We start from the raw sequence: 20426 nt of genomic DNA, 5'->3' as shown, positions 1-20426 counted from the left end.
AAAGTAGACTATCCGGTAAAAGACTCGAGAAGGCCCCCTCCTGACAAAATTTGTTAGGCGCTGTAGGATTTACGCCTAAAGGTATGCAATCCGCAGTACACGTTGCGAGAGCTTCACAGTGAGCTTTCAGTGTGCTTTCAGTGTGGTCAAAATTGGTTGAAGAAAGTCGAATAAAATATTGTTATTATTTGATTAAAACCCCTTCTCCGCTAACCCTACCATTCATTTTGGCTTACAGGGGCTTTGTACTAGTTTTCAGTCGCACTAGGGGTGAACAATCGGGCCTAAGACATGCACGAAGTTCTCGGACGGTAACGGAACAGTAATTCGATGAATACTTGTTACCTTGCATTGATATTCAGCAAAGGAGGAAAAATAAGAATATCATAATCTCAAACCACTTGTTACAATGTATTGTATCAAGTTCTACTCGCTGTCTATTAACAGTATTAAGGAACAATGCACAATGTTTACATCAAATGGGTTTTGACCATACAGAAATTCCACTGTACAACAAAAATGACAGGCCACAGTGCTGCACACAAAAGATTCTAGGGGGGGCCTTCTCGAGTCTTTTACCCGTGTTTCTTTTGAGCGCTTCACGTTGATGCTAACTGCAAAAACACGATACGTGCCAAAGCCACTGACCCCAAAATCGCTTATCGCTAAAGTGAAAGTTTTAGAACGTGTGCGAAGCGAACCGTGCGATTAGAGCTGTTTTGTGCTCTCAGTGCGTAGTCGTCTCGTCCAGTGTTACGTGTGTCGGTGAGAGAGCGGTGCAACGTTTAAGTACTCTCGCGCGGTGTACTATCTCTCCCGCTAAGTGTTTTCCGGTAAGTCCTTGGATGTCGTGTCATCTCTTTCCCTCCCTAGTGTTAAGCGTATAAACGATTCGTACGGCTCTACCATGGAGGTAGAGCCGATCGATGGATCGAACACAGGCTTCACTACAGTGAAGCGCAAAAGTTCCGATCCAGGCGAATCAGCAAAAAAAAAAGACCAATTGTAGTTCCGGGGGTTTCACCTTCGCCTCCTACTGGGGATCTGAACAAAAGGAGCAGGGCATATCATGCATCCTACAAAGGAGTGCATGATGTTTATTTCATGCCCAGGAATAAACCCCTGGATGTTAGATCGATCACCGCGTCAATCTATAAAAAATACCCAGGGGTCCTGGATGTTCTTCGGCTGCGTCCGAATAAACTGAGGGTCTCCGCAAAAGACCGGCAGCAAGCCAATGCTATTGCGGCCGATCCGGCCTATACGGAGGATTACCGGGTATACATACCCGGTGGACTGGTGGAAGTCATCGGTGTTGTCGATGACTTCGAATACCCGCTGGAGGAAATCCTAAAGTACGGAGAGGGGGCATTCCTTCACCACCAACTCCTCGTGCCAAGGTCCTTGAGGTGAAAAAACTGTTCGCTTCAAGCATGGTTGACGGAAAGAAGGTGTTTCGCGAGACATCCTCGCTCCGAATCACCTTCGAAGGCACTGTTCTGCCGAATTCTCTCTTTTTCGAGGGACTTCGTGTGCCAATCCGTCGACCATTCGTGACAAAAGTCGCGAATTGTATTAATTGTAGCCAGATTGGGCTTTCTGCTCCATACTGCACAAACGCTACAAAGTGCAGCAAATGTAAAGGAGCGCACTCTACCGCAAAGTGCAAGACCGCTCCCAAAACATGCATCCATTGCAAGAAGAAATGGCATGAGGTAACCTCCTGTCCTGTCTACCGTAGGAGACAGGCGGAGCACAAGCGGACCATCATCCAAAGTGCCAGGGGTTCGTACGCCGATGTTTTGAAGACGACTCCAAGCGTGAATCCGTTCGACTCGCTTTCTATATTTGCGGAAAACGAACCGTTGCCCAATCTGGCTCCGCTCACGGGAGTAAAACGATCGTCATTCCCTAGGCTGCCAATCAAAAAGACACCTAGAAAGAAATCATCTCTTCCCAAAAAGGCAACACGGTGTCATGTGGAAACAACACCAGTCCCTCCTCGGGACAATCCCACACATGATGCTGGCTCCTCCACGAAGTCCCGTAAAAATCCGAGTCCCAAAAACCTGGCGTTCCCAAGTGAACCCAGATCCTTCTCCCAGATCCCCACTCTGTCAGAGATCCTTCAATCTCTGATCGAGACTCTTAACCTCCCGCAACCACTTGCGGGAATGATCCCTTTGGTGTTTCCTTTCCTAAGAGGAATGGTCAAACAATGGCTGGAACAATGGCCTTGCCTTAGTATGATGGTCCGTTTGGACGAATAATCAGTCCAATGGCCACCATACTACAATGGAACTGCACAAGTTTTATAGGAAAAATAGACTCCCTCAAAGTTTTATTATGGGAACACAATTGCAATGTGTTTGCCCTAAGCGAAACTTGGCTCTCACCCGAAAAGCATATAACCTTCCCGGGTTATAATATTATTCGTCAAGATCGATTTGACCAAGCTAGTGATAGGCGTGGTGGGGGAGTTTTAATTGGTATTCGAAGTAGTCACAGCTTCAACAGAATACACCTCCCTACACCCGAGGGCATTGAATACGTCGCCATCCAGGCAAAGCTAGGAAATCTTGACCTTTCGATTGCGTCTATTTATATCCCACCGGGAGCCAATCTTGACTCTGAGAAGATCGAAAAGGATCTTGAAACGTTAGCTACGGTTCTTCCAAACCCGTTTTTTATCCTAGGCGATTTTAACGCTCATGGACAAGATTGGGGTTGCTTGCACGATGATAGTCGAGCACCAATCATTAGGGATTTCTGCGACACCTTTAGATTGACCATCTTAAACTCTGGTGAAGCAACTAGGGTGTCATCTCCTAGAGCACGTAATAGTGCAATAGACCTATCTCTATGTACGTCATCCTTAGGGCTGGATTCAAAGTGGAAGGTGATCCAAGACCCCCTTTGCAGTGACCACTTGCCAATAGAGATTTCTATTATCAATTGAAATCGTACAGCCGATCCAGTCTTCGTCGAATGTGACTTGACGAATAACATCGACTGGACGAAATACGGCGATCTTATGTTTGCTTGGCTGCGCCGTGTAGAACCCAGTTTCTTCCCTGACGAGAAATATAAAAATCTCGTTCAAGCAATAAACGAGTGCGCTCTTGGTGCCCAAACAAGACCGCCCCCTCCAAGCAAGGAAATTTTTGAGACCCCCCACTCCTTGGTGGGATGCGGACTGTCAAGTGGCATTCTCAGCGAAGGGGAAGGCTTTTGCCCAGTATAGAGCTACTGCCTCCACAGATCTATATGAACAATATAGAGGACTGGAGCGCAAGTGCAAAAACTTGCTTAACACGTTGGCTGCCACACCTATTTCGGTCGTGTTTCCTGCCATGCCGAGCCGTTTTGTCATACAATTTCGCTGGCTATCATTTTTGATAGCCATGGCCTACTGGGAATTGTATTGCTGCGCGCAACGCACATACACACTCTCTAGTGAAAAAGAGTGTGAGTGCAGTTCTTAATTTCGGGTGATTCTATCTCTCTCACACATTCGTACTTTCCGCATGTGTCGATTTCGTTCAAATATGCATTGTATCGCTTCATCAGCATTTTCGGCAAATTTGATAAAGCAAATCGGTGATAGGTACAACTAGTCATTTCTGTAGTGGTCAGTGTTGATTGAGTTGTGTTCCCGATAATATCAATTTCACGTTTCAATCCCAGTTTATTTGTTCAGGTAAGATTATGATTTGATCATCATTGAAATTATGTGTGTCAATATATTAATTATTCCTATTATTATCATCAAGAAACCAACAAAATGAGAAAGCGAGTGCTACAAGAACAAGCAAACCCAAATGAAAGCGATCTTCACGCATCTGATACGGATTCGGCATCTGATGACAATTTTGAGTCTGATTGTGAAGATATTCTTGAGGTATTAGACCAATTAGTTCTAGATGAAAATGAAGATGATCAAATAGATCTTCATGAAAATAGCTCCCAAAACAACATTGAAGGAAGAGAAGATGAGTCAATTTGGAATACATATATTGGAAGACACAAGTGTTTCGAATTTGTTGACAAGAAGGGACTGCAAATGGATATTCGTAGTGACAGCACACCTCTAGATGTTTTCTCGTTAATTGTCGATGATGAAATGCTAGCCTACATTGCTGATGAGACTAACAAATATGCAGCTCAGTGCTGTGCTTCCAAACCAAAATCAAAGCATTCAAGGTTGAACAATTGGAGCAATACAAATCAAGTATAAATTAAACAATTTTTTGGATTAATGATATGGATGGGTTTAGTCGCACTAGGAAGATTAGACAGCTACTGGTCACGAGACGGTGTGTATAATTTTTCGCAACCACGATCAGTTATGGCACGCAATCGATTTCAATTATTACTTACATTGCTTCAATTCAATGATAAATCACAAAAAGCTCCAAATAACAGACTTTTTTAAAATCGAACCTTTAATTTTAATGCTTCAAAGAAAATTTCAATCGATGTTCTACCCAGGACATGATTTTGTTATAGACGAAACTCTCGTGCCATGGAGAGGCCGTTTAGTTTTTAGACAATATATCCCAAGCAAGGCTCATCCCTATGGAGTAAAATTATTCAAACTGTGTTCAGTTGCAGGTTATACTTGGAATATAAAATTATGTACAGGAAAATCAGTTACTGGAGAACGTGAATAAAGTTTAGCACAGAATGTATGTGTAGAGCTCAGTAAATTATTATTGAATGAAGGTCGAACTATGTATATAGATAACTTTTATACTAGCTATGAAGTTGCAAAATACTGTCTGACTCATAAAACGCACGTAGTCGGAACTCTAAGAGCAAACAAGAAAGGTATTCAAAAAAATGTACTGCTGGCCAATTTTTTTTTTTTTATTCATAAAGAACGGCCTGGCCGTATTGCTTGCTGGCAAAATTGAAAAGAGGAGAATTTATTGCTAGAGAAAATGAAGACGGCATAGTGGTGTTAAAATGGAAAGATACTCGAGATGTTAGAATTTTAAGTACAAAACACGCTCCGCTGATGGTTCCAGTAAATAACCAAAAATCACAAAATACCCACAAAATACAAAATAGCGAAGGATCGTCAAAACGTCAAAATAAAAGAGCTATGGAAAAGCCACAAGCAGTATTGGACTACAACCAAGCAAAATGTGGTATAGACCTCTCAGATCAAATGGGCTCCTATGAAAAGGAGTGGAGTTTCCTACCCTTAGAAAAGGAGTGAAATGGTATCGAAAATTAGCTCTCTAGCTACTGTTGGGAGTTTCAGTAGTTAACGAGTGGGTACTATACAATGTGCCACATATAAAAAAAATCAAATCAAGAATTTTAGGGAACTATTAGTAAGTCAGTTTTTAAATTTTTCTCCTCCAAACATTCCTAAATCTAGTAATAATAAGCACCAATTGAGGGTTAGAGTTGATAGTGATGGCAAAAAAATTAGACGAAAGTGCAGCAATTGCTACAACTCTATATCTGCTAATAAAAGCCGCGAAGATGCACGAAAGTTAGCAAAGCAGACACACACTTACTGTGTTACCTGCCCTGGGGAGCCACAAATGTGTTGTAATTGTTTCGAATTACTTCATTACAAATAATGTGAATAGAGTTAAGATTTCTGAAATAGATGGATTTGATGGTAATGCCATAAGTACACATTTCAAACAGAAATATTTGTGTTCATTTTCAATTTATTGTTAAAATCATTATACGGAAACATTTTCATAATTTTCAAATAAGTGTATTCGATATCCACCGTATTAAATTGTATTCAAGAAGAGGTTTGCTATGATACTACATTTGTCTCACTCTTACACATGAATAATGTGACATTGAGTGAAAGAGATGGAGTGATTCACATGTTAATCGCTCAACGAAAACCGTCTCACAAAAATGCGTTTAAAAATTATTTAAACCACAGATATGCAAAAACCAACCCCATACTAAGGTTTACCAAATACAAATCTTTACTCTCACCGAAATACGCATACATGAGATTTCTAGTTACGCATACATGAGAAATGGCACTTTGAAAACCATGTACGGTGGCTATCAAAAATGATAGTCATGGCCCCCCAGGAAACATCACTGGCTATCAAAAATGATAGCCATGGAGCCAAAGTGTTAAAGCAAAGAAAAGAAGCTACTGGAGGAGGTATGTAACCAACCTCTGTCCTTCCACTTCGCTCAGTTCGCTACAGAGCATGGCGAGAAGGATGCGAAATAGCAGAGCGTCCAACGAGAGCGAAAGCCCAGATTTCGCTCAAGCACCACCTTTTAAACAAAGTGCACCTGGTAGTGATTCCTCAATGGATTCACCTTTCACAATGGTCGAGCTTTCGCTTGCACTGTACTCCAGCAATAATTCCTCGCCAGGAATGGATCGTATCAGGAAAAAGTTGCTCCACAACCTTCCAGATCTGGCGAAAAAGCGGCTGTTGAGGCTTTTCTACATCATGTTGGAGCTTAACACCGTCCCGTTGGAATGGAGGGAGGTGAAGGTTATCGCCCTGTTGAAACCTGTCAAACCAGCATCAGAGTACGACTCGTATCGACCGATCTCGATGTTATCGTGTCTGCGAAAACTATTTGAGAAAATGATTCTTTTTAGATTGGACAACTGGCTCGAATCCAACGGCATTTTGTCTAGTACCCAATTTGGATTTCGCAAAGGTAAGGGTACTAACGATTGCTTGGCGCTGCTTGTATCCGAAATAGAGCTGGCTCATTCTCGAAAGGAAATGATGGCCTCTCTATTTCTTGACATCAAGGGGGCTTTTGACTCAGTATCAGTACATTTGCTGTGTCAAAAGTTAGAAACCGCGGGCTTAAGCCCAAGATTAAATAACATCGTTTTTAACCTCCCTTCTGAAAAGGCGATGAATTTCGACAACGGCCATCTGAAAATTCGGAGGGTCAGTTTCTACGGACTACCACAAGGGTCGTGCTTGAGCCCCTTGTTGTACAATTTCTATGTTAACGACATTGATACCTGCTTGGCACCAGGATGCAGCTTACGTCAATTGGCGGACGACGGTGTTGTATCAGTCGCCAGCAACAACATCGCCGATCTTCAAAGGCCTTTGCAAACCGCGCTGAACAACCTAGAAGTGTGGGCCAGAAACCTAGGAATCGAGTTTTCACCCGAGAAAACGGAAATGCTCATTTGCTCGTTATTCTATAACACTGAGAGTAAAAGACGCAAAAATTTGGTGAACCCCAAATTTTATATACTCCTGTATAACACAAAGATATCCATTGCCAGAACTTTCCGATACCTATGCGTTTGGTTTGATAGCAAGAATGTGTGGAGGTCACATATTGATTATCTTGTCAAAAAATGCTTCAGAAGAATCTATTTTCTTAGAACGATTACCGGATTCTGGTGGGGTGCGCACCCATCAGACATCCTTAAGCTGTACAAGACAACGATACGGTCCGTCTTGGAATATGGATGCTTATGCTTCCATTGGGCAGCCAAGACGCATCTGATCCGTCTAGAACGCATCCAGTATCGTTGTCTAAGAATCGCACTGCGTTGTATGAAATCAACCCACACGTTGTCACTCGAAGTGATGTGTGGAGTGATGCCGCTAGCGCTCCGTTTTGAGCTACTCTCGCTTCGCCTTCTCATACGCTCTACTGTCTCAAACCCATCGATAATCGAGAACTTCAACACACTGCATGAGATAGGATCTAAATGCAAAATCATGAACACTTATCATGATTTTGCCTCTTTACAGGTACACCCTAGCAGTCCAGAAAATGTAAATCGTACCAGCTTGCCAGGGTCCTGCAGTTCTCGTTTTATAGTAGATACCTCTTTAAAAGAGGATACAAAGTCTATCTCCGATAGTCTTCGCAGGACGACAATTCCCAGCATTTTTGTGGAAAAGTATGGCCATTTGAACCGAAACCAATTTTATACAGACGGATCCTCCTCAGAGCAGGGCATCGGTTTTGGCGTATATAACATCGATTCCGAAGCATCTTTTCAACTACGCCGACCATGCTCAATCTATATAGCGGAGCTCGCCGCAATCTTTTACACCTTATTGATCATAAGTACTTGTCCTCCAGACGAATATTTCATCTTCCCCGACAGCTTAAGCGCTGTCGAAGCACTAAAGTCTGTGAAGGAAATTAAGAGCCCTGACTACTTTGTGAAAGAAATTTTAAAGATCTTAAGCTCCTTGTTTCAAAAATCTTTCCGAATATCTCTTGTTTGGTTGCCCGCTCATTGCGGTATTCTAGACAATGAAAGGGCGCTTCGAAAGGGTCTCTTTTTGATAGGCTTATCAATCTCTCTGCATGGCTCGGTGGCAGAGTATGTGGGACACAGATCTCGCTTGTGTGTATGATGATGAATGAATTATTAAATGAATGAATGTATGAATGAGTGCGATGATAGAGGGGCTTGGTATGGCATAGGCGGAATATCCTGGAGGATCCAGGACCAAAAGCTACACCGTTGCAATGGCGTGTTGCGACGGCCAATGAAAGCAGGCAAGCCAGAGGGATGGAAGAACGCTGGATTACAACACGCAGAATACTGACGATGGCATATCCCAAAAACAATTGAGATGAGATGAGCCCTCACGATACCGACCCTCGCTACCGACAAAACCTCAAATTTGGATGACGGATGTATTATTAACGGATCAACCGAGTTCACCCGGGATAAGGTGCCCTTTCACGGCTTGGAGAAGGAAATGTCTCCAAACCATCGTGAAATGTACTAATATTTATAATTTAGCTTTAAGCAATACGGCAAGGCCGTTCCTTACGAACAAAAAAAAAAATCAATTAAAGCATGTAGACGATTCGGCACGGCCACACGACTTATTTGCCCTTGCAAATAACGCACTATCTTCGCTTTGTGGCATGGATCTGTTGCTAGCTGCTCCTCAAATCTTTTAAGCTCCTCTTCTGTTATCAACGCATGGTTTTATTCAAAACTCGCTCTAGGGAGAAGACCTTCACAGGGATGAGTTACTGACACTTACCCTCCGGTAACCTGTTTGGTGAGCTATACTTCTTACAACTAAATCTAACTTGTGACAAATTGTATCTCTTAAAACGCTACTTCATTCTCTAACTTTTTGGTTTTCTCTTCACTGAATGCCAACTTTCGCCGCAATACAACGATTCTTTAGTTATTTCTGGAAAGAGGAAAAAGTAGATTTGTGAAACATATCTTTTACACCGAAGAATAATTATTACCTCTTTGAGCAACATAAATCACACGCTGGTTTTTACTTGGTGTATTCAGCGATAACGTATCACCTAAGTTAATTGTTATGGATGCTGGAAATGAATTTCTAATCTATAATTAAAGTTGGAAACATCTTGGAGTGGATCCCACAGCCGGCAGATTCGTGATGAACGGAGCCGTCTGTAAAGATAAAACGATTGTAAATGTTAAAAAGTGTTAGTTTTGCATACGGGGGCAGGTTTTTCAGCAAAGGATAACCTACGTTGTCAGGGCCGGAAGATTTGCCTTGGCATTTCCTAAGGGACCAGTTAAGTTCTGCTATTGAGAAAAGTCTATTGTCTATTGTCTATTTATGGTAAATGGCATCTACTTGGGGGAGTAGAATCTGTTCTGCGCAATCGTGGAAAAAAGTTATCTGAAGCTGAAACTTTTGCAAAATGGTTTACAAAAGATTCAGGTACTTCAGATGGTGGAATAGTTGAAGTAGGATCAGGGGGCTGGCTAAGAATAACAGGGGCATGCGAATGTTGGTTTCGACCCGAGAGCACACTCACCCGCCGCCAAAGCTCCTTACAGGTCAAGAGGGGGTTGACATCAGCTACGAACTGATTCCAACTACTCTCTTTCGCTGCACGAATGGCTTCTTTGGGAAGACGATTGGCTTCCCGATACCGTTTGGCTAATATGGGTGTGAAAAAATTGTTGGGGACATGGCTGGCGCGACAGAAACGGCGTAGAGCAGCGCGACTGTCTTATTCCACCAGGGGACATTTCTATTGGAGGATGTTTTGCCTTTTGTACGAGGGATACTAAGGGATGCTGCTATTTTAATGGTTTCTACGAAGCGAGAAACGGAAGGGTTTTCGTCAAGTGGAAGATTGAATCGGATTTCTGTTTGATACCTTTCCCAGTCAGCCTCCTCATATTTCCAACGGGAACGTATGAGGGATGGCTGAGAGCGAAAGGAACTATGGATTAAGAGTGGAAAGTGGTCGCTGTTGTGTGTGTCTGTGTCAAAGTGTATGTGGAATTGAGGTGCCATAGAAGATGACACCGCACAGTAATCAAGGATGGAGCTACTTCCGTCAGACGGAGAAACACAGGTTGGGGTTTGATTGTGGAGGATTTGTAAGTCTACAGTATGGAATATTTCATCTAAGAGGTTGCCACAGGAATTGGTAACGGGACAACCCCAGGAGTTGTATTGGGGGTTAAGATCTCCTACGAGGATCAGTGGATAAGAAAACTGAGAGAGTAGGTCAGGAAGATCGTTTTGTATAGGAGATAATTTGAGAGAGGGAGATAGATACATGCAGAGAATGGTTGCTTTAAACGGGGATGCTTTTTGTACGGCTACTGATGAGACTGAGGTGTTTCGTTTATTTTTTTAGTTGGAATGTGTTTAAGCACACCCAAACACACATTTTGGTGTGAATGAGTAAGATTAATATTCAAATACCAGTTATATTTGTTGACAGGAGTGTAAGAAAGAGAGGGTATAGCTTGAGATTCTTGCAAGGTGATATTGCTGGGATTATGTTTGGTTATGAGCAGTTCAAATTCATCTAGGTTATTTTTGATGCTTCTAATATTCCAGGATAATGCAAAAAGGGATTGTTGGTTAGAGGTATTTGATAGGTTTTGGGGGTCACCGGAAAAAGGATGGGCAGAGGATTCAGATGTGGGAAGCGATCAAGGAGAAAAAGAATTAACTAGCTAGGTTTCTTCTTTCTCTTGCTACGGCTGAAGAGGGGATGGTAGAAGGGTTGGAGATATTGGAAGAGCGAAGGTTAAAGATGATGGAGGGGGTGGTTGTGGTTTCCTCTTCCAAGGAGGAAGAGTCCTAATTCCCGCGGGCTCGCTTGCGAGGGATGGATGAGGTAGTAGAGTCAGTGTCTTCTGTGTCAGTCAGAGTTGTGTCGGTTTCCGATTCTAGTTAGCTTTCGTCTTGTTGTTGTTTGACTGTTTTCTTCATTAGTTTAGTGATGGATTTCAGCTTTTTACATTAGTCGCGTATTTGTTTGCTCAGTTCTTCAATGGATGCGTTCAGTTTTTTGATAAGTTCGTCTTGTTCTTTGTTTTTGGATTCTAAGTTTGCAATAATAGTGTCTTTATCGTCCGTGGTACGTGGTATCGTCTGTTGTGCGTACGTCAGTCTTTATTGGACAATACGAGCAAACTAACAAATCTACCCGTTTTACCATACGATAGTAGTGATCTACCTTGTACTTGATGATGGTTTCTTCTTGCTTGTAGCGGAGACAGAAACAGCAAAAGCGTTTTGAGGTCCTTTGCAGTTTTTGAGCAAATCTACTTGCTTCACCATTCGACCAGTTGTGATCTACCTTGTATTTGATGATTGCTTCTTCTTCTTTGTAGCGGATACAGGAGCGGGTGAAGGCGTTATGCGGACCTCGTCAGTTATTGCACACGGGATCGACGATGCAGTCTCCAGGCGATGCAGTGGGCAGGCGTATCGCAGTTGGTGCAGGATTGTGGTACTTTGCAACTCGTTTTGGTGTGGCCATAATGAGCGCAGTGGTAGCACATCATGGGTTTCGGGTAATACGGGCGGGTAAAAACTTGCAGGGCACTGAGATGGATGGTAGATGGGATCGAGGTGGCGTTTATACGAAGCACGAAAATGTTAGTATCCACTATGTCTCAGTTCACCTTTCGCATGAATGTACGCACGAAAATGCTGGTCCTTAAGTTCTTTTAAAATTTCATCGTCGCTGAGGTCTTTTAGGTCGGGGGAATAGATCACGCATTGGACACTGTTGAGGTTGGTATGGGGAGTCACTGTCACTGAGGTTCCGTCGATGAGTTAGGTAAGGGATTGGAGAGATAGGAATTATTTCGAGCTACGTGTTTTAATTGGGAGTTTTTTACCGTTTACGATCGGTATTCCGGGCTCGGAAAGTTCACCAGCAACGAACGGAAGAAAGGGATTTACCAATAATAGAATGATTTTTCGAGAAAGGAGATCCGCTTGTCATTTGTAGCACTAGAAATTCCATATCACCGTGTTCCTCATTTTTGTCCATGTATTGAGGCAAGGACCTCTCATTTCAAGAGGGCCCACCGGGAGATGGATAATTCCCCTCGGGGAAAAGTGAACATGGCACTATACTGCCGAGCCCAGAAAAAAGGTTAACACGTCCTCTCTTCCTCTTTCTTGACACTGCATCCTCGAAAGGTCTCGCCCTGCCGTATCTGTTTTTTTTTAATGTCCAGTCAGTCACAAAAATTAAACTAAACAATTCTTCTTCCTTGGAACTACAACCTCGAGAGGTCTCGGCCTACCACCATTTCTGGCTTTCTGTGACTTAATTTTACCCTTAGTAAAGTAGTCAGCCTTTCGTACGGGTAGGCGGTCTGGATGGTAGTTGAACCCCGGCCCTGCCGTGTGAAGACCGGCGCCGCTGTCGCCTCGGAACTTAACGGACCGGACCGGAAACTTAACACTACACAGCAAAATTGTCTCTACATCTCCACACATACTGATCACAAATCTATTTCCTCACTTCAAATGTCTTTTCACAACACCACTGCACAAAGGTTATGAAATTAATGATGCCCCGTCTCACTGTAAAATTCTTAGAATGAGTACCACAGCACAACAATTTATAAAATGTAACACCGATGAAATACGCACTGCACACTGCACAGAAACACAGGGAAATAGCACAGCTTCAAGGAAGCGAAAAGCACACGGTAACAGGTCAAAACAAATAAAGCACGTCATTCCAAGTTGGCTGTCACATTAAGGGTGGTCTATAAGCATGATGAAACTCTCCAATCGGCTCAAGTTATGGTCTATAGTTATGGTCTGATCACCGGATTAATTACCGGTTTACCTGAGAGCAGGAAGTCAAAAACATGTCATATACAACTTTAGATACACAATCATCTGATCATATCCAACCATCTTTACTTAGATCCTAGTCTTGGAAGAGTCGGGAGTGTTTCTTTAACTAGCTTTCTGGATTAGTAAACTTCGAAATCATGTAACAGATTTTGGCGGCTTCAACCAACCGCGGGAATTCCAAATGTTACAGGTTATCTTAGGATACAAGATTATCAAAAGAATGCCAAAATTCAATAGAGTTGCTCAAATCTTGACCAGCGCGGTCAGTCGCCTTTCGTGTGTTAACGTCCGTATCCGATGATTTTTTTTAACTGGCATCGGAATAGGGACCTCTACGTTTAAAGTGAGGTGATAGTAATCCAAAAGTTAGTTAGTAAAATCGACCGCAAGACGGGAAGTCCTGCACATCCTGACCTTTCTCACGACTGAATACGACTCGTAAGACACCATAGAAATTTCCGCAATCTAAGCAAGTTACTAAATAAGTTCTCACAGTTATGACAATAGCAATGCGTAATGTCGACCAGGTCAAGCGCAACCGACATATCAGTTGTCCATTGGAGACACTGAATTGTATGAATGGAAATAATACAAGCCACCATCAACATCCAATCAAAATTGAAGTAAACAAGTAGATCAGGTTTTCTCACGAATTGTGTCCCTAATTTTCTTATAATGTCGCATTCTTATTTCTTATAAAGAACGCAGTAAGAGCTAATCAATCGCGCACAGGCTCGCTCGAGCTGCAAATATTATTGAACGTCAACCGTGTTGTTCGTTAAAAATATCTTAAATGTGTAAACGTGAACGTTCCACATGGCGACCGCGAATTATATCTGCAATCTTCGGGTTGTGTCAAATTAATTTTAACCAGCCGGCTTTATAGTACCACTCGTGTCCGGTAGGCATCGCAAGCAGCGCAAGTAGGGGCAAACGGCCGTAGTCAGCAGTAGGAAAAAATCACGGAAACAATCACAAAGTGGGGAATAGAGACCCCACTCACGGGCACTCACTTTTCACTACTGAGCTACCTAAAATGTAGGTTGTTGTAAGAATAAATTGTATTAATAGTAAATAATAAATACAGGGATTTTCAGTTGATAAGGCATTAGCATCCATTTTTATGGCAGGCCTCTAAGATGAAATGGCTAACAAATCTTGTTGATATGGAAACGGCTTCAGATGCAGGGGAAATCAAATACCTTTTATTGTGATGTCCTCAGATGATATTGATATGATGACAAGTGCGTGTAATATCAACGGCTACTATGACAATATCATCGGAGGACATAACAATAAAAAGTATTTGATTTTCCTATCACCTGAAGCCGTTTCCGTATCAATTAGCTTTGTTCGCCATTTCATCCAAAGAGCGTACAATAAAAATGGATGCTATTGCCTTATCAACTGAAAACCCCTGTAAATCAGTCTGAAATATAAGATTAATAATTATGCAAAAGCTTGAAGGAGCTAAATTAAAAACATCCAATACATTATTATTAATCATATTAATATGAATAACCTAGAATAACGATATAGATGCTCAACATTTATTAACTAATATAAATATTAGAACAAAATTTGGCATGCTACATAATTTTATTTAAATTTTAAAGAAAAACGACAGAGAAGAATCAAAAAGCGAGAAAGAAATTTATAATAATTTAATCGGAGATAAATTTACCAAGATGGCATTCGACATTTTAAAAAAACTGCTACCGTCTTAGTACCACTATATGATGGATCCAATGAGAAATTTACAACTTTCTTAAACCCAGCCAATTTAGTTAAACAAATAAATGCAGCTGAATATAAGCTCCTACTAGCTGAATTTCTCTTTTTCGTTAGAGTGCGTACGTTCCATGAGCCCATGAGAATATTATTGGGGGGGGGTCTATTATCGTGGGGGGGAATATTACGGGGGTCTATTATCGTGAAGTCCGGGTATCGCATAATTGTTTCTGCTTTCCGTAGTCGGTAGGTTACTTGAGGCAGGGTGACTGGCCCCGCGCTCAAGCCTCCAGGTACCTCTGGAGGGCCTCGTGGCAGTTCGGTTTAACGTCTGGTTACCCCCCCTCCCCCCCCCTGACGTACAGGCAGACCAGTTGCCTGGTCTACCCACCCCCCTCCTGTTTAGCCTTTCTCCAAAGGATTGGGACAGGCCCGTGTACCCAAGCTTGGATATGTGGTGGGGAAAGTTACCACTCTGTACGACGAGGACGTTACGGAATAGAAGTTGGGTAGGAGAGCCTATGTAACCCCGAAAGGAGTCTTACCCCATTAACAGAGCTCGGGTTGGAGATTAACGAGGCAAAAACCAAAATGATGGTGGCACCACCAGCTGCCCTGTTAACAAACACTGATTTACGCAGGGCTGATGTACAGATAGGTGACCGCACCTTCGAAGTCGTCCAAAACTTCACCTATCTGGGGTCAAAAGTCAGCACCGACAACAACATTGATGATGAGTGAAAGATGCTGGCTGCCAAACGGTCATACTGCAGCATGAGGAAACTTCTCCACTCTAAATAGCTGTCGCGACGGACGAAGTTGGGACTGTATAAAACATTTATAGTCCCAGTACTCACATAAGTCTCTGAGACATGGACTCTGTCCAAAACTGACGAAGCCCTCTAGCCGCGTTTGAGAGAAAGATGCTCAGAAGGATTTTTGGCCCCGTATGTGTGGATAGACAATGGAGGAGCCGCTACAACGACGAGCTCTACGAGCTGTACGATGATCTCACCATCGTGCAGCGAATTAGACTCGCCAGGCTCCGGTGGGCTAGTCTAGTCATTAGAATGACACCGGATGACCCAGCCCGTAAAGTCCTTTAAGGCCGTCCACACGGACAGAGGAGGCGTGGGAAGCCCAAATTGAGATGGAGTGATGGCGTTGAGTCGTCCGCCAGAACGGGCGGGATAACGGATTGGCAGACGACGACGCTAAACCGTGAGCGGTATCGAGGATTGTTGCAGCAGGCCAAGACCGCAAGACGGTTGTAGCGCCTGATAAGTAAGTATATAAGTTGAATTTCTAAAAACCAGGCAAAAATCGACAAAGCTGGTTTACAACACTACCACATTTGAAGAGTTGATCGAAAATGACTGATCAAAATGCCAGAAAAACTTGATCATAATCGCATAATTAGAAGCAATCCGCATCCGCAAATACTTAAAGCAATCAGAACTCAGCACAAAAAATCCGTTTGCAACCAGGTCGAATTAATAACAGACGAACTGAAGAAGGTGTATTTGGAACGCAACGTAAAATGCCTCAAGAATTTCGCAAACGAAATGGCCACCAAGGCTGAAACTGGCACACTTCTCCGAAAAATTATCAACAAAGAAATCAACGTATTTTTGAAATGGGCAGAATTTTCATCTATTACAGCGGCTTCCAACAAAGTTTTCCAATATGAAAACAATGTTAACAAAAGTGGTTCATATATTTTACAACCCCAATAGAAGAGCAACAAATAATACAAATTATCAAAGATCTTGGAACAGATATCATCCCAACCCACCCATAAAAATCAGTACAAAAGGCTCACAGAGCCCACATTTTAGACAAAACAACTTAAACAACAGGAATCACAAGAACGAGAATCAGAATAGATGACACGCCTAGCAGACCAGCAGTCACAAACTATAAGCACAATGACAACCAAACTCGTGCGTTACCGGTATAAAGTACCTCGCCCGTAGGAGTTCGATTGTTTTCTCACGTACGACACTAATAAAGGTATCTCAACTGTCGAAAATTAAAATCAACAGAAAACAACAAAAAGCATAGAGCTTGAAACCGTCAACGGAGTTGTTAATTAAAAGCTCCAAAATGCGTACAAGCGAACTTTCGTGATCAACAGTGATTCGTATGAAACTGACAGAGCCTCTATCTCAAGAATGAATGCAAAGCAATAACAGAAAAACATACACATTAAATTTAAGTGTAGGTTAGACAAAAATGGGATTAAGAATAATGATAATATGTCAATACGGTGTTAAGCCGTGTTACTAGAAGTATAAATAAATGTTACCGAGGCACTGCCTTGATTACCCTGACCGCGGGGGCACTGTTGAGCTATGACAGAAAGACCATGAGACACGATTTAACAGTACAGTCCGCCGACAAACCCTGTGAATAGGGTAATGAGAGCGCTCGAGCTTTGCAAACCCGAACGGAATCGGCGGATATAGTCAGGGTAAGCGACAAAAAGAGCGTCACGAACAGTCGTGCGTGTAGGTTATTTGGGTACCGGCCAGTCTGAAGCTTAAACCGAATGGTAAAGCAGAACTAGCAACTTTCTTCGACTGGTCGGACCATCCAATAACATGAGAAGCGTAGGGCATAGCCCAACACGTCTCGTTAATCTTCTGTGGTGTTTCCGGTGTTTCCCCGGAAGAGGGGAAAAAGATATCCTCTTGGGTATCTCAGTTGTAGAAAGTGAGTGCTCGATGAAGTTATTTAGATGTACGTTTGAATAGGAAACTGTTTGATAAGGAAACTAAAGTTTTCAAAAGCTTCCGTCGAAATTGGGTAGTGCGTACGCCGTTCGTATCTAAAGACATGCGCTATAGTGTAATATAAAGTGTACATGTAATGTTCATTCGTTACATTCGGATCCAGTTGTGTTCGTTGAAGCGTGGTATCAGAATGTGTTTTGAGAGAAAAAGTAGTGGCATCACTCACAATAAGATGTTTGTTACAGGCTCTTTTCTATGGTCGGCCCTTTTATCCTGAAACAAAACATCCTTCTTCTCAATCTAGAAATATAAGTGCTCTGTTTTTGCAACAGTTAGCTCTATCCTAATAACTTCTACTATTTGCTCGAACCATACTTACTAACCGAACCTCTCTTCATCGACTCTCCGTGTCCTACTAAAAATTCTTTTAATGTAAATATAAATAACAACTCAACATTAAATCAAAAGCAGCTAATACTGTGTGAATCGTCCGAAAATCGAGACGCAAGCCAGTACTAACCGTTATGAGAAAGTTACAGAAGCTGCATGTGCTATGTACGTTATGTAAATAGAATCTTGCAGAGCAGTGGAACCAAATCTATAAATCGTTGATTCTATTCCACCGTTCTTTGGTGTGTTAGAGCCCGGGATTACGTAGGCCGATTTCGTCAATCGTGGCCGATCAAATTGCATTATTCTGATATTGCACTATATACTCGCAAAAATACGTGACGGAATAACAGTTCCAAGCGCTATATCGGTAGTCAGTAATAATAAGAAGAGATTTCTGGCAAACCGCCAAGCGCTTAGGTAGCAATCCAATAACAATACTATTCATACCGTTTATCCTTCAAGGTACAAAGGCACGATTGATAAACGATTGAACACTTGCGCGCTACTTTGCTTTAGTTCCTCAATATAGTTTGTATATGTACAATACCTGGCTGTTGAAGATGTTTGCGGTCCGTTACTATATCGTGCGGCTTGTACGATTCCGGCCGTAAAGTGTCACTTCTGAAATGGGAAAGCAGAAAACATTAGCAGTTGTTAGAATACGTAATAATTCTCAAAATAATAGTTAAAAATAAAATGGGCCCTTACCTTGTTTAGAGCATTCAACGCAGGGACGTAAGAGAAGACAGGTCTATTTTGACGATACACTTTGCGCCACTTCGCACACTGGAGTCACGACACATTTGATGGTCTCATTTACTTTTTACTTGTAATTGAAAGGCAAGATCCAAAAATGTTAGACTTCAGCATCCGAGGTTGTAGTACGAAAAGTAGATGTGAGTTAATTACAAGAGTCGCGTCACACGAGACGACACATCACCCTCCGATAATCCCCTACCGATAGTGTCGAACTAAAACTGAAACAAAAATAGCAATCAATATTGCGGCTCTTACATCTAGATTTCTCACACCAAATGCCATTACGCGTGCTATCTGGTAATCCAGTCTTCCGGTTCCTGTTTGGCTCAGCGAAGGAATGACATTCTTGCCAATTACGTTCTGGAAGCCACCTTAATGAAAGAAGTGCCATTAGCGTTATTCGAAGCATGTATCCTTTCTGTTTGTACCGATTACTTTATAAGCTGGACGGAAGCATTGCAGTATGAAACCTTCCGTAAATGTATTCTATAGGAATCTACCGGACACTTTTCTAGTCGCCGATCGTCCCACATATAGGGCCATCTGGAAATAAAAACACAATACACTTTGTAATATTCCGGTGTCGGCTTACATTGTACGGGAAACAGTAGTCTGGACGGCAATTTATTACAGAGTTGAAATGTGGTTTCAGCGCTCTGCACTGGTCGCATACGATTCCTATCAAATTGCCAAGGAGACAAAAATGATGGTTCCGAGAGAAAAAAAAAAACAAATACGAGCGGTACATGTTCAGTTGTTTCAGGTTTTTAAGTCGTGTTTCCGTAAGCATCATGATGATATTGGGCAAAGCAACGTGAAATATTTTACTGGATTTTCACTGAATATTTTATCTCAATATGCATAACGTTATCCCAAATGGAGCACCAATCTCCGTAAGAACAATAAGTGGAGCAAAAAACTTGCTGCCATTTTTACGGACCGCGTAACAAAAGCCGCTAGCCGGATACCAAAGGTTCCTTCTTCAAAATTTTCCAGTGGTTGTACTCCATTCCGCTTGCTTTCTCTGCTTCACTATCGCATCTCGTATCATTTTGGAACTGAATATAATATTATTTCCACCATTTATATCCATAAATTGCACGTGTGAAATTTTTCACCTTTATCACCACACCAAAGCGGTTATCATGTTCGAACGTGAAACGAAAATGAAGGCAAAGTGCGATCCAAGCGCGCAACGACAACCCATGAGTATGAAACACACGCACACACACGCTCAACTGAATTGAACGTTTTTCCGAAGTGTATAGACAAAAGGTGGGGCCTGTTCCATGTAAATTGATAGCGTGTAATAATAATAAATAGGGGAAAACAAACCTGTTTTTTGAATGGAATTTAAACAGACGAAGCATTTACTGAGTATTTATTTTATATACATACAAGTTTTATGAAACAATGTGTTTCAGGTGTTCTGGGTGAAAAACGCATTTAAATTTGCAAATTGCGTTCGCGACACCATCTCGTCTCGATGCACCTTGGTTTCATTAGCAACATCGAATGACATTTGAAAAGCGTTCCCATCTGCACTAACCTTGGTATTTGTTGCCGCCATGTTTTCATTGTGACAATTGTTAACCGAATAAGTTAATTTTAAAAAGCAGATGAATCCAAACAATCGTCCTTCATCTTATCTATTTGTTGTATAAATTTAAGCTAAAAAACACGGTTTCAAATCGGATTTGTTGAAAACAATTCTGAAGTGCAT

At 42.1% G+C, this 20426-nt stretch overlaps 1 long non-coding RNA gene across 2 annotated transcripts; it reads right to left on the bottom strand.

Moving 5' to 3' along the window:
* Positions 1–8368: 8368 nt before the first annotated feature.
* Positions 8369–19919, bottom strand: LOC118503145. 2 transcript variants are annotated; one of them, XR_004905142.1, is made up of 7 exons: positions 19822–19919; positions 18989–19246; positions 18854–18921; positions 18653–18770; positions 18492–18565; positions 9223–9394; positions 8369–9161 (listed from the first exon to the last, which is right to left on the bottom strand). It is a non-coding gene; the product is annotated as an uncharacterized LOC118503145 (long non-coding RNA). The 2 variants fall into 2 exon arrangements; XR_004905141.1 differs by having other exon boundaries at positions 18653–18921.
* Between the last annotated feature and the right edge of the window lie 507 nt (positions 19920–20426).

This window comes from Anopheles stephensi, chromosome 2, assembly GCF_013141755.1.
Source record: "Anopheles stephensi strain Indian chromosome 2, UCI_ANSTEP_V1.0, whole genome shotgun sequence".
NCBI classification, from domain to species: Eukaryota; Metazoa; Arthropoda; class Insecta; order Diptera; family Culicidae; genus Anopheles; species Anopheles stephensi.
This window is presented reverse-complemented; position numbering and strand designations above follow the sequence as displayed.